Source organism: Cucumis sativus, chromosome 4, assembly GCF_000004075.3.
Source record: "Cucumis sativus cultivar 9930 chromosome 4, Cucumber_9930_V3, whole genome shotgun sequence".
In the NCBI taxonomy this organism is placed as follows: Eukaryota; Viridiplantae; Streptophyta; class Magnoliopsida; order Cucurbitales; family Cucurbitaceae; genus Cucumis; species Cucumis sativus.
This window is the reverse complement of record NC_026658.2, coordinates 16,644,176-16,656,959: the sequence shown is the minus strand read 5'-3', so window position 1 is coordinate 16,656,959 and position 12,784 is coordinate 16,644,176. Positions and strand designations below refer to the sequence as shown.

At 31.7% G+C, this 12,784-nt stretch overlaps 1 long non-coding RNA gene across 1 annotated transcript; it reads right to left on the bottom strand.

The window, feature by feature from the left end:
* Positions 1-5,989: 5,989 nt before the first annotated feature.
* LOC116403287 lies at positions 5,990-8,944 on the bottom strand. The gene is made up of 2 exons (XR_004215968.1): positions 8,733-8,944; positions 5,990-6,441 (listed from the first exon to the last, which is right to left on the bottom strand). It is a non-coding gene; the product is annotated as an uncharacterized LOC116403287 (long non-coding RNA).
* Between the last annotated feature and the right edge of the window lie 3,840 nt (positions 8,945-12,784).

The following is a 12,784-nucleotide window of genomic DNA, read 5'->3' as shown; positions in this document are numbered from 1 at the left end:
AGACGTTCTTTTAAATTTTGTTATTTTTTAGACGATCGTTTAAATTTGACTATAAACAATTATTTAGATTCGGATATCAAATATCTCAACAATTTTTTTTTCACGATATTTTATATTTATCATACAATCTAAACGACCACATAAAAATAAAAGAAAAATTGCAAAAGAACAAAAGAAGATTGATGGAAAGAAGATAAAAAATTGTAGGGGAAGAAAAATGATGAAAAGAAAAAGTGTTGTAGATAAAGAAGAAAGAGTAGAGAATGATGTCTAAAAAATAAGGAAGAGGAGGAGGAAGAATGGGAATTGAAAAATATGGAATTCTAAAAAAAATAATCAGTTTTAATTGGGTTTTTCTTAAATTGTTGTATGGATAGTAAATATTTTATCGTTTTGTTCTCTTTATGAAAATTAACCATTTTTTTAATAATGTATTTTTAAAAATAACAACAAAAATAGGGTAATTTGGGAAAGAAATAACGTATAATTGTGGATTGGGTATACAAGTATATGGGTAGAAAGGATTGGGTTTACAAGTATATGGGTAGAAATGTGACTGGAATCGTGGACTCGATCCATGACTTGTAACTGGAGTTGTTTATCGTTGTTCACGTGAGCGTTAGATTGCCATGTTTGTGTGACATGCATGTGTACTGGACACACAACTTCTTCCTTCTCCTTCAATTTTCTGCCTTCCATTTGTGTTCTGTCTTCCTTCAATCTTCATGAAAACTTTCCATCCTTTGTACAAATTTAGCAATCCTTCCAACCTTCATGAATAATAAGCAACCAAGAGCCTCCCTCAGAGTCGGTTTTCACGAAAAAAAAGTCTCCCTCCCGTCCTGTTTTGCCTTCTGATATTATCGTCAAAAGGTATGTTTGTTGTTTTACTATTTAACTAAGTTGTAACTCCGTATACGATTTTGTTGTAAAAATAATTTAATGATTTTAGTAAAAATTAAGTTAATTTTCATAAATATAACAAAATACCAAAATATTTACAGTCCGTATAACAAAATCAAAAAGTCCATGAAGTCGACCATTGTTTTTAATATTCCAAGTTTTTCCTTCCTTTCCATCTTCTTTCTTCTCTTCTTTCTTTTATAATTTTTATTTTATATTTTTTTGAAATCATGATCTTTGTTTTCAATCAATCATAAATCTTGTGTTATTTGGTTCAAGATCGTGCATCAAATATAAAAAATCTTAGTACACGGTTTTGAACAAAAATCGACTTTTATATTTTTTTGAAATCATGATCTTTTTTTCAATCAAACATAAATCTTGTATTGTTTTTTTTTTCAAAAGGTTACTTGGTTCAAAAACGTGTATCAAATATAAACGATCGTATAGCCAAATATGTCAAATCTAAAATACCAAAATCGTGTACCAAATATATTACGTGTACGAGTGGCCAATTAATCGCGTGTTGACCGAAACATTTTTGGTATTTTTCATTGTGGGTCTATAGACTTTTTTTCGTTTTTGAATTGTTCTGTACAATGTAAATATTTTGTCGGTTTGTTATATTTTTTAAAAATCCACTAAAATTTATTTGATTTTGTAGTAAAAGTTATTTGAATTTAGGTTTGTTGTTTGATTTTAGGGTTAAAAATTATTTTATTTTGTTGTAAAAATTATTTTAATTTAGGTTTGTTATTTGATTTTAGTTATATTATTTGATTTTAGGTATGATATTTGATTTTAGGAAAATGATTTGATTTATGGAGATTTTTTATTTTAGGTATGTTATTTGAATTTTAATTTTAGGGGAATTGTTTGATTTAGGGAGTTACTTGAATTTTGATTTTAGGGAAATAAAATTTTTGGGAGTTTAAAGTGTTTTTTTTTATAAATATAACAAAGTGGCAAAATATTTACATTGTATTTTAAAAACGAAAAAAGCTCATAAACCTACAATAAAAAATACCAAAAATGTTCATGTGATTAATCAGTGAGCAAACCATTGTCTAGATTTGAGTATTCTTTCCACTACTGAAAATTAATTCAAAGAAAATCAAATTCTATACATGTGAAATAAGCATGACACTAAAGGATAAATTAACGTGCATGCGGAAGCGAATCAAATTAAAACAACTTAAATTTCATGAATTTTGAACATTGAAAAGCACGTAAGTTTTTTGGAAAAAACATAAATTCAAGAACAATTACTTTTGTAGCTCAAAATTCTTCCCATAGTTGGATGAAAATGGACACATTCAAGTTGAGACCACCACAAGGAACTTCTTTGCTATCTCGAGATCAACTTATAACTTAGATTGTGACTTCGAATTTGTAATAAATTTAGTGAGATTTTGAGTGGAAGAGCACTTATGAACAATCGATCTTTGGCAAAATTCATCAAGTTTCATCATTTTTTAACACAATCAAATTGTGGAGTTATTCAAGTCACATGCAAACCTTTCACACTTAACAATCACTAAGCAGTAGATTTGGTGGACGAATTGGTTGATGAGAAACACACCAAGCACGTATAGCCTATTCACCATACTTGGGATTATCCACTAACACAAAGTCGAAATCAACTTTTTACTTTTGGCATTAACAATCAAAGTTCTCTCTTTTCCCTTGATATATTAATTTAAATTTAATTCAAATAATCAATTTAAAATTGAATGGTTTAATTAATTAAAGTCCACTTAAGTTCAATTAATTCCATTGACCTAATTCAAATTTCAAATTTGTTGATTACTATGTTCTAAATTTAATTCTAGAACGAGCTAGTAAAGAGACGTAATAAACCTATACATCATGTACTCCAACGATCTAAGATTAACTAGTTAAACTATTTTAGCCAAGCAAATCAATATTTGTTAACATTTGGACTGTCCACTCTAGACCGTACTATCCTCATTGTAGACATAATTATGTCTAACTTAATATAATCATGATTAGTAAATCAACTATTCACAGGTTGTTCATATTCTCTGCTAGGTCGATTTACCCTTTTACTCTTGAGAATACATCTTATTCCTTAAGTCTCAATAGATTCTCTAATGAACAATTGATTTGTATACCATTAGACCAAATTTATCTCGTGTCAATGAGAGGGTCTCACCCATTGTTCAAGACCTGGAGTGAGTACTTAAGGGAACAACCCTATTTACTAACCCTAAAAACAATCATGAGTGAATTTCATATTGCATTCTATGTTCTCAGTTATGCGCCCAGTCTTACCCTTAGAATGAGAGGTCTATTGGGCCAGTGCTGATGAAGCTGCACTCACTTATGCAAATCTAAGGTTAATCCTATGTGAACATGAGTTCGTAGCTAGCTCAAGATTAAGGTTGAGTTACCTAGGTCATCAAAAGTCGAAATAGTTAGTTTGAAACAGTAAACAATGTTATAGTGTAAAAGTCACTATTTCATGGTTCGATCTTATGAGTTTGAAACAGTAAACGATGTTATAGTGTAAAAGTCACTATTTCATGGTTCGATCTTATGCAAACTCTTTAGATAAGACGCCCCTACTCACGTCACCATATGAACAATTTAAGATCATATCATTTGTACTAAATATAATGCAGGCCACATGCATAATATATCCCTAGAATAAGGCGTCTAACCTTATTTCTACACTATAGATCATTTAGACTATTACTCGAACTTGATCCACATTTATATCTCTATATAAAGTTTAAATACTCATACTATAGTCAAGGAACTTTGTTTCACTACAAGAAATTTCGGATCTCTCGACACAACAAATCGTCCGAAAATATATCAAAATACGTAGAGAAAGGATCTCCTAACGAACAAACGAGCGTCAAGAGTCAGATCAGGTGAAATGCATCGAGAAAGGATCTCCCGACGCCGTGAAATGAAGTGCCAGGAGATCATAGAACTTTCAACGTTGTCTGACGTCGGTAGTTCACCGTTTGTAGCGTCGGGCATTTATATATAACTCCCGACGCCATATGTACATCATCGAGAGTTTGATTATTTTTTTAAAAAAAAAATACCTTTATTTTATTTTAATTTTTGTAATCTAAAATTTTGAACCCATTTATATAATATGAACATTTTTCATGAATGTACATATTTCAAGTGTTTAGAAGAATAATTTTTTTACACTTCAAAATAACCCTAATCTAAGCCCTTGGAAAATGAGTGCGAATAAAATAAGTTCTAAATTACTTGATACTATTTGTAAGAATCATAATTTTTTAGCAGAATTAACCCAAACCTATAACACAAGCTTCCAAATAGATCATAAACTATAAACAAATAACATCAATGTACATAAACGGCTTCACTTCAAAGTGTGCAAGAAGTATCCACAAAGTTTCTAACTGACATTTTATGTCTTCTAGATGTAAAATATGCATACCAAGATGAAATCGCAGAAAATATATTGGGGGAGAGAGACTACTTAAGAAAATCCTGAATAATTTATTTTTTCTTCCCCTGCCAACACACCAATAAAAACTAGCCTATCAGTGTCAAAGTATTTCAGTATTTTCGTATCAAGTAGAGACAGGGGTCCAAAACATTAGGGTAAGGCAGAGAAGTTTTCCACCATGACCTTTTTGTACTATCAGCAGAAATATTTTCTTGTGCACTACCCTCTTCGTTGCCATCCCCTGCTTCCATCATGGGAAGTAATTAAAGAGCCAGTACCCATCAGAAGAGAACAGTAAGAGATACATTGCACATAAAGCATAGAAACTTATGGCATGTAAAGCCTAATTTCTAGAAGTATCAACTATCATGTATTAAAATATTCTACATGAATTATTTTTAGGAGATGCTTAAAGTATATCGACTTAGAATATATGAGAAAAAAAGGTGTAATTATAAAGAATAATCCAGAAAGACATTTGTGGTCACTAGATAATGAATGCGTTGACAAAATGAGATAGTAGTAAATATGCATAGCTTAGAAACAGTGTGAGAACTGTTATATTTAGCATCTCAACAAAAACATAAATAGTTCATGAAATGGACTTCGAAAGTGTGTATTAAAAAGTGAGAATCTTAATTGAACAGTAGATTGTACAATTAAATCCTTGAGTTCAAAAAATATGTATATAAAAGGGAGTAGACTGACTTGAGTTATCTTCAGCAAAAATAGTCCTTGGATACCGGAGCCCACTTGTAAAACACCTGACTTCTTATATCACCTTTCTTCTCTGCCTTTCAAATCCAAGTTTGAATCCTTCAATCGAAAGTTCAAATTAAAGAACAAAATAAGGATAAAAATAAGAACTCGGGAAACTAGTGGTTATTATTTAGATTCGGAAAAAAATACCCACATGCCCAATTCTATTACGTTAAAATAGATACATAGTTTACCAAAATATGTGCAATTTTTTTTTTTGTAAAAACAGACTATCTTGACTTCTTTTAACAATCAAGAATTATTATTTTTAGCTGTTTTAAAAACGTCGTTGAAGTCAAGAATAAGAATTATTATTCTTGACTGTTTTAAAAACGTCATTGAAATCAGTGTCAAGAAAGTCAAAGTTTATGACAGTTAATAAACATCAAGAATAATAAACATTGATAGTTTATAAACGTCAAGTATGTTGATGTTAACAACATTTGAAAAACGTCAAGTATGTACTTGTTTATGACATTTGAAAAATGTCAAGTATGTACTTGTTTATGACATTTGAAAAACGTCCAGAATATACTTGTTTATGACATTTGAAAAACGTCCAGAATATACTTGTTTATGACATTTGAAAAACGTCCAGAATATACTTGTTTATGACATTTGAAAAACGTCCAGAATATACTTGTTTATGACATTTGAAAAACGTCCGGAATATACTTGTTTATGACATTTAAAAATCGTTCATAATATACTTGTTTATTATACTTGTTTATGACATTTGAAAAACGTCCAGCCTGTCTCACAATTTCTTTTTAAAATTGTAATTTAGTTATATTTTGTTTATGTATTGCTCCTCTAATCTTATAATATGGTCCAATAATCTAATAAATAGATGATGACAATTTCAAATCTTTAAAATATATTAACATTTCACCATAAATATATCAACATTTTGAAAACATCCATACTTTCATATACAAAACATTACTTTCATCAACCACTTCTTGTCCTGAAATAACTATATTTATCCTTAAAAAATATCTTCTCATTAAGAAAACATCCAATCTCCAAGGAAAAATTGCCAAAATACTACAAAAAAAAAAAAAAAAAGCTAAAAAAGGCATATGGGCTGGGTTGGCGCGCACGCATGGGCGGCAGCCTTGGCGCGCACTTGCAAGGGCCTTGGGCCGCATCCTAACCACGTGTGTGCATAACTATGTGCTTTGTTGTTGCATGCTTGGTGGCCGCGAGCGCATGGCATGCCTTGTACGTTGCTCACCATGCACATCACATGCCTCTTGGCACCCCAACCTCCTTTGTGTGCAGCACCACCCTGGTGCTCGGTCCGCCTTGTTCAATGCCTAAAAATTGGATTTTTCACCAGAATCTTACTTTCAACTTTGGAGGCTAATAACTCACAATATAGAACTCAAATAATAAAACTTCATTCTACAAACTTGTTTAGAATGGTCTTAAGTATCTTACCTTCAAATTTTATTTAAGAATCCTTTACTAAGTGTCGATTTTGTAGCTAAAAAGTTGAGAGTTCGCGAAAGAAGTAATGTGATAAGACCTTGGGAAGTTGTTAAGTGGTTGAAGTTATTCGCAAAATGGTATTAGGTGAGAAGAAAGGTTTGACGAGAAGATGTCAAATCTGATTTGACAAGGGTTAACGGGTAAGATTAAGGTTTCAAGCATGACTAAAATAAATAAAAATTTTACAAGTATAAGGTTGAAGTAGGAGCTGGCAATCAGATAAAGAACTAAGGATAACTAATCTATATTAAAAGTGTAGTATAAATAGAGGATTTGGGTAACTAAGTAGGAGATGATGGAAGTTATGTTGAAATGCTGAAGTGCTGCCACTTGGTCTCCATGAGAAAACTTTGTGAGAAGAGGAGAGTTGAAGAGTGAGTGTTTTTCTTTCAAAGTTTTGTGAGTGTTTTCTCTCAAATGAATTTATGTTATAAACTTTATTATGATTTATCTTTACTGATTTGAAAGAAGAATTCAAATGAGAAATGTTTCAAAAGAGATTTCTATGAAAAGTTTATATGTTATCGAGCATAATTTATAATGTTAAAGTTTGATTTGATGATTATGATTTCATTACTTTAAATGGTTTTCAAATCATAGTTGTTTTCTTGAGATGATGCTAACTTTTATGTGCATATAAAGAGTTAAAGGCCACCGTGATTGTATGGGACTACGTGGTGATGAAGTTAGCTTATGTGTTGAAAGTGCCGTATAATGCTTAGCGATCTGAGCAACAAGGACGAATCATGATACTCTTGGATGCTGATGATTCAGTAGTCTAAACAGAAAGTTACATGCGTTGAAGAGAAATGCATAAGTTGAGATTTTATCGCGTGAAGGTAATCGACGCAATAAGAATAGCTGGAGAGAAGGAAGCATGCATTGAATGCCAAGAGCTAGGTTTTTAGCATGGTATTGTGAGAAGAAGTATCAACACCTGAGAAAGTGAGGCAAGGAAGTACATGTCTTGTCAGGATGGCTTAACAACTTGTTGTGGGAAAGTAAACGACGGTGACTTTTCAGGAAGAGAAAAGGATAGTCAAGCAATTTTAGAGTTTGGCTTCCCAAGGAAATAAGTTGTGCGTCTCAAGGGAAAGTCAAATCGCCGTTGACAATTAGTCTACATGCATAGTTTGGGTTGGATACATGGCACGACCAGTTAGTAAGGTGACACATGTAAAGCGTTGAAATGACCCTTGGAAGTGAGAGGCTAGATAAATAGGACTGAAAGCTAAAATAAAAAAAGAAGAAGTTTTGTCTGGAGGTGTTATATTTTTAGATGAAAGTGAAAAAAGAAAGTTATGAAAGTTGAACAGTCAGTTGAAGATGAGAGGAGAAATTTGAAAGTACACTACAAGAAATTTTAGTTACGATAGCATAAGAAAATGTTATCGTAGACTTTCGATAGCTTTTTTGAAATACTGTTATAGCCATTTTATTGAAAGAAGTAGTAAAATCAACCTAAAAGAAAGAGAGCCTAAAATACAGTTACTTATAAACGAGAGCTAATGAGTAATAAACTACCGTTGGATCATTGACCTAACTGCTCAAACACACAACATTCAGTCACAATAGGTGTAGATACATCCACAACACCCAACTAACAAACAGTACAAATAATTCAATGATAAAAAATCATTTTACACCATTGAAGAAATTTTGTTCTTCATAGTACTACTGATTACCATCTAGAACCACCTTAGAATCAAATCTAAGAAAACATCAAAAGAAGAAAAAACATTGTTGGGTTCACCTTCACACACATAAGGAGGTCGTTCTGGTCATTGTCATTGCTTTATGTCATTACTTACCGATGGTTGGTGTTTGCCTTAATTAGAAGAAGAAAATCAAAGGGTGGGTGTGGCTGTTTCATGCACGAGAGAGATGGAAAACAAAAAGCAAAAAGTCTGCCTTAGAAGAAGAAAATTGTGTTTCACGCAGGAGCTAGTTATTCAGACTGAAAAGAGTAGATTAAAGAACCAAAAAGACTAAAGAAACTGAAGGCGCAATTCAAAAGAACCAAAAAGAGTAGACTAAACCTACTAAAGAGTGAAATGAAGAGAAAAGGAAGAAAAAAAGGTAAAGTTAGAAGAAGATAAGCTTAAAAGAAAGTTACCTATCTGGTGCAGCGATTCAACAACTAGTTCGGCAACCAGGGAGTTGTTCGATGAAAAGCACAGTGAGTCGATGACGATGTTTGGATGGTAGCGGCGTCAGGGGAGAGGTTTGCAAGAAGAAGGAAATTGGAGGAGGGGTCTATGAGAAGAGGGAAATGAGGGGAATTTGGGCATTTGGTAAAAAGGGGCACTTTGAAAATAGAGGGAAAAACATAACACGCAAAACCTAAAAAATAAAAAAATTTCGCGTGTTTACTATTATTATCTTCCACCTTTTTTTTTTACTTCTATTTTTTATAACATAATCCTAAAGATGTTATGGTTAGATGCTATTAAAAGATACATTTGTTGTTGTGAAGGGTGACTTCATTACTTTACACGAATCTTCTTGCTAATTTGTTGCGCCATGAAACCAACTCAAACTTGACATGTAGGCTAAAATGCGAGTGACAATTGGACATTCCCTTGAGATGCCAAGGTGATATCCTTGGAAAGCCACAAACATTTATTTCTCCTAATAGGGTCATCTAGTGTTGTCACCAAGGCACCTAAAACTTCCATAGGTATAAGTGCTTCTTCTCGCATTCTTGTATCAAACGACTAACTCTTGACATCCAATATAGGCCTCATCTTGCCACTCATCCTTGTTTCGTCACTTACATCTGCACGATATAGTTTAGGCAGGTATTTCTCTTTCTGTTGCTTTTTCCCTCCTTTGTGCTCTTCCTCGTGGGATGCACTACACCGTTATCTGAATGATTTCTCTGCAATGATTTTCCTCAACCGAATTTTCTTTCTTCGGGCCAGATCATTACGCATACTCCTTTCGCAAATCATATTATATGGTCAAAATTTTCTTTGTTCAGCATCACTGTCACATGGTTTTCGTTGCATTGGTGGTACGCAATCAGAGCTTTACACTCTATCTCTCTCTCCCAAATTGCATTTTACCACTATTTATTTCTATGGTTTATTTTAACTATGATCTCTTCCTACAAACTATTATTATTTTCCTAGTTGGTGGATTACCATTTGTGAATTTATCACTATCTATTTTGTCTATCTTGGATAGACAATATAAAGTTCTATCTTCTTGCATTCAAGCTTCTTCCTCTTATTTTTCTTCTTTTATTCCAACTTCTTTCTCTTCTTCTATTTCTACTTCTTCATCTTCTTGAACTTCAACAACTTCTTCTAATTATATGCTCTATTTACAAGAATATAATGGAAAGTAATAATTTTTAAAACTTGTATACTAGTAAGGGATAAGGAAGTGATAGAGGACTATCATCTTTTATCTCGAATAGACAGTTATATGCCAATATCTCTGTCTGGTAAATAGGCAGCAGTAGTGGTCTATCTCTATATGTCTTAGATAGATAGAAATAGAGGATCGGATTATCACCATCTATCACAAATAAAAAAAAAAAAGATAAATAGACTACTATCTATAACAAATAGATAGTGATAGATAGATAGTTTAAAAGAGATTATATTCCAAACCTCAACCAACAACTGTGTTTTGGGTGTTTCTAAATTTGTGGTTTCAATTGTTTCCAAATCATCTTTAATTTCATCTATTGACTGCAAGCATATAATGGAAATTAAGACCAAATATACATAGATAGCTTAGATAGAGAAAAATATATCTTTAGTTTGGACAATTAGAATCACAAAAATTATGTGGGCTAGGATATTTTTGGTATTTCACCCTGACTTGAACTTTTTGGTGGGCTTTTTTCTTTTCAAAATTATTATATGATGTAAATGTTTTTTTTTCTATATTTAAAAAAGACCATTTTTTCTATTACTAACTTCGTTTTTTAAATTTATAATAACACAAAAACTCTTAATATTTACTTTGAAAATTAATTCTCATATAAAAATAGTTTGCAAGTTTCAAACTTTTAGAGAATATTACCAAATTATATACACACTAGGTGGGGAGGGAATAAATCATCTATAATTCTGAAATAGAACGATATTTATTAGGGGCATTTTTTAAAATAGCAAAATAAATTAAAATATTTATAAGCTACAACAAAATTTAATTTTGCATACACAAACGTGCAAATGATATATTGACACCATACGTTCACAATCTAAGGTGCAGAGTTAGGCCATTAATTAATTACTTTCCTTTTATCGTATTCCAATAACTTCAAAAATGGAAGGTTATATATTATTTATGAATACTATTTCCTTTTAAAAAAGATTAATCAAAACATAAATATGTTCATTCTTAAACAACACTTCAACAATGTCTATAAATATAAACTATAGGAGAGCGCATACCGTGTAGATCAAATAAACAAAAGAAGAAAAAGAAAACTCAAGCAAAATGGGAACAATAATATACAAAGAAAAAATGCATTTGGTAGTGGTTCTCTTACTTCTGTTGGTGGCTATGGCTGTGGTTCAGCCGTGCACGGCGGTTCCACTACCACTCCCAAAGTGGCGTATTCATGTGGTAAATGGGTTGGAGAGTGAAACCCTCTTGGTGCATTGTAAATCTAAAGATGATGATATGGGAATTCACAACTTGGTTAGCAAAGGAGAGGAATTTCAATGGAGTTTTAAGGTCAACTTTTTTGGAACAACGTTGTTTTGGTGCTATCTGCAAAAGCCAAATTTCAGCGTCTCGTTTGAATCTTTTTGGGTTGAAAAATCTCACCCTTGGCTCAATTCTAGGTGCTTTCACAATGATTGCATTTGGATTGCAAAAGATGATGCAATTTACTTAAGAAACAATCTTGATAATGTGTATGAACGAATACATGAATGGAACAAAATTTCTTGAGTGCTTTGTGAGATTACAAAACTATTAAAATTTTAATTTTTAATAAATAATACACATTAACATGCCTTTAATTTGTTGTCTTTTGTATACCTTCTAGTTATTACGGAATGGTATAAATGTGTGTATTGATTGAAAGTTTACGTTTATGTTTTGAATTTCTAACTTATCTACAACTTTACCTTATACTTTATGTTATAAAGAAAGAAAGAAACAAAGAAATGAAAGAAAGTCTCACTATATGTTTAGGCATAATTCTCATTGACGGTTTCAGTGTAAGCCATTTTCTTCAAGATGTCACGAAACATAAAACTAATATATAAGCTAAGCATGCCTAACTATGGTATTTTTGTGATTTCCAATCGAAAAGGAAGATACGGTGCATCTTGTTAGTATATATATTTTAACTTTCGTTTCTTTTATATATATGTTTTAACATACATTCGTGTCCCTAGGATCTCTCATTTGAATGTGATATTGCTTCATTCATATGTCCTTTCAAACTTGGGACATTACAAACCAAAAAGAACAAATTTTTATTCCTTTGTTTTTCACATTTTAAGTGGAGGATCATCACATGTCACACGTCACACGTCAGAAAAAACACGTTCAATTTTACATGTATTAAAGTGTACCCTTAGATTTTTAACTTTACTTAGCTTACCCAACATCAATTTTCAAACTTCAATTTCTTTTTGTGAAAGGGGGACACAACCAGAATATAGAAATAGAGAAAATATAATATTAAAATAGTATAACATATAAAATAAATAAGTAAATAAGGAAATTAAGAAAAACAAGAAAATAATTAAGTAATTAGAAATCTCAAATTTCTCCGCTTTCTCCTACTTTCTTGGAATTCTTTTGGATCTCTCTCCAAAATTATCCATACTTACAAACCCAACAAATGTCACTATTTATAGGCAATTTGGCAAGCATGAGATAGGTTACATGGCCACTAAGGGTGAGTCTCTTATAAACACATAGCATGAGTGTTGGATGGTTAATAGGAAGACGTGTGGCTATATTAATATTTTTATAATACTCCCCATTATATGCTCATTACATATATGAAATATGCCTCGTTAAAACCTTACTAGGAAATACTCAATGGAAAAAAATCCTAGTAAAAGAAAAAGAGTACATATTTCATATATACTTATAAAATTTACTCCCCTCATGGTAACATCACTTGAGATCTTTGAGTCGCTGCATTATAATGTTGTGCATCAATTTTTTCAAGGTTGCGATAGG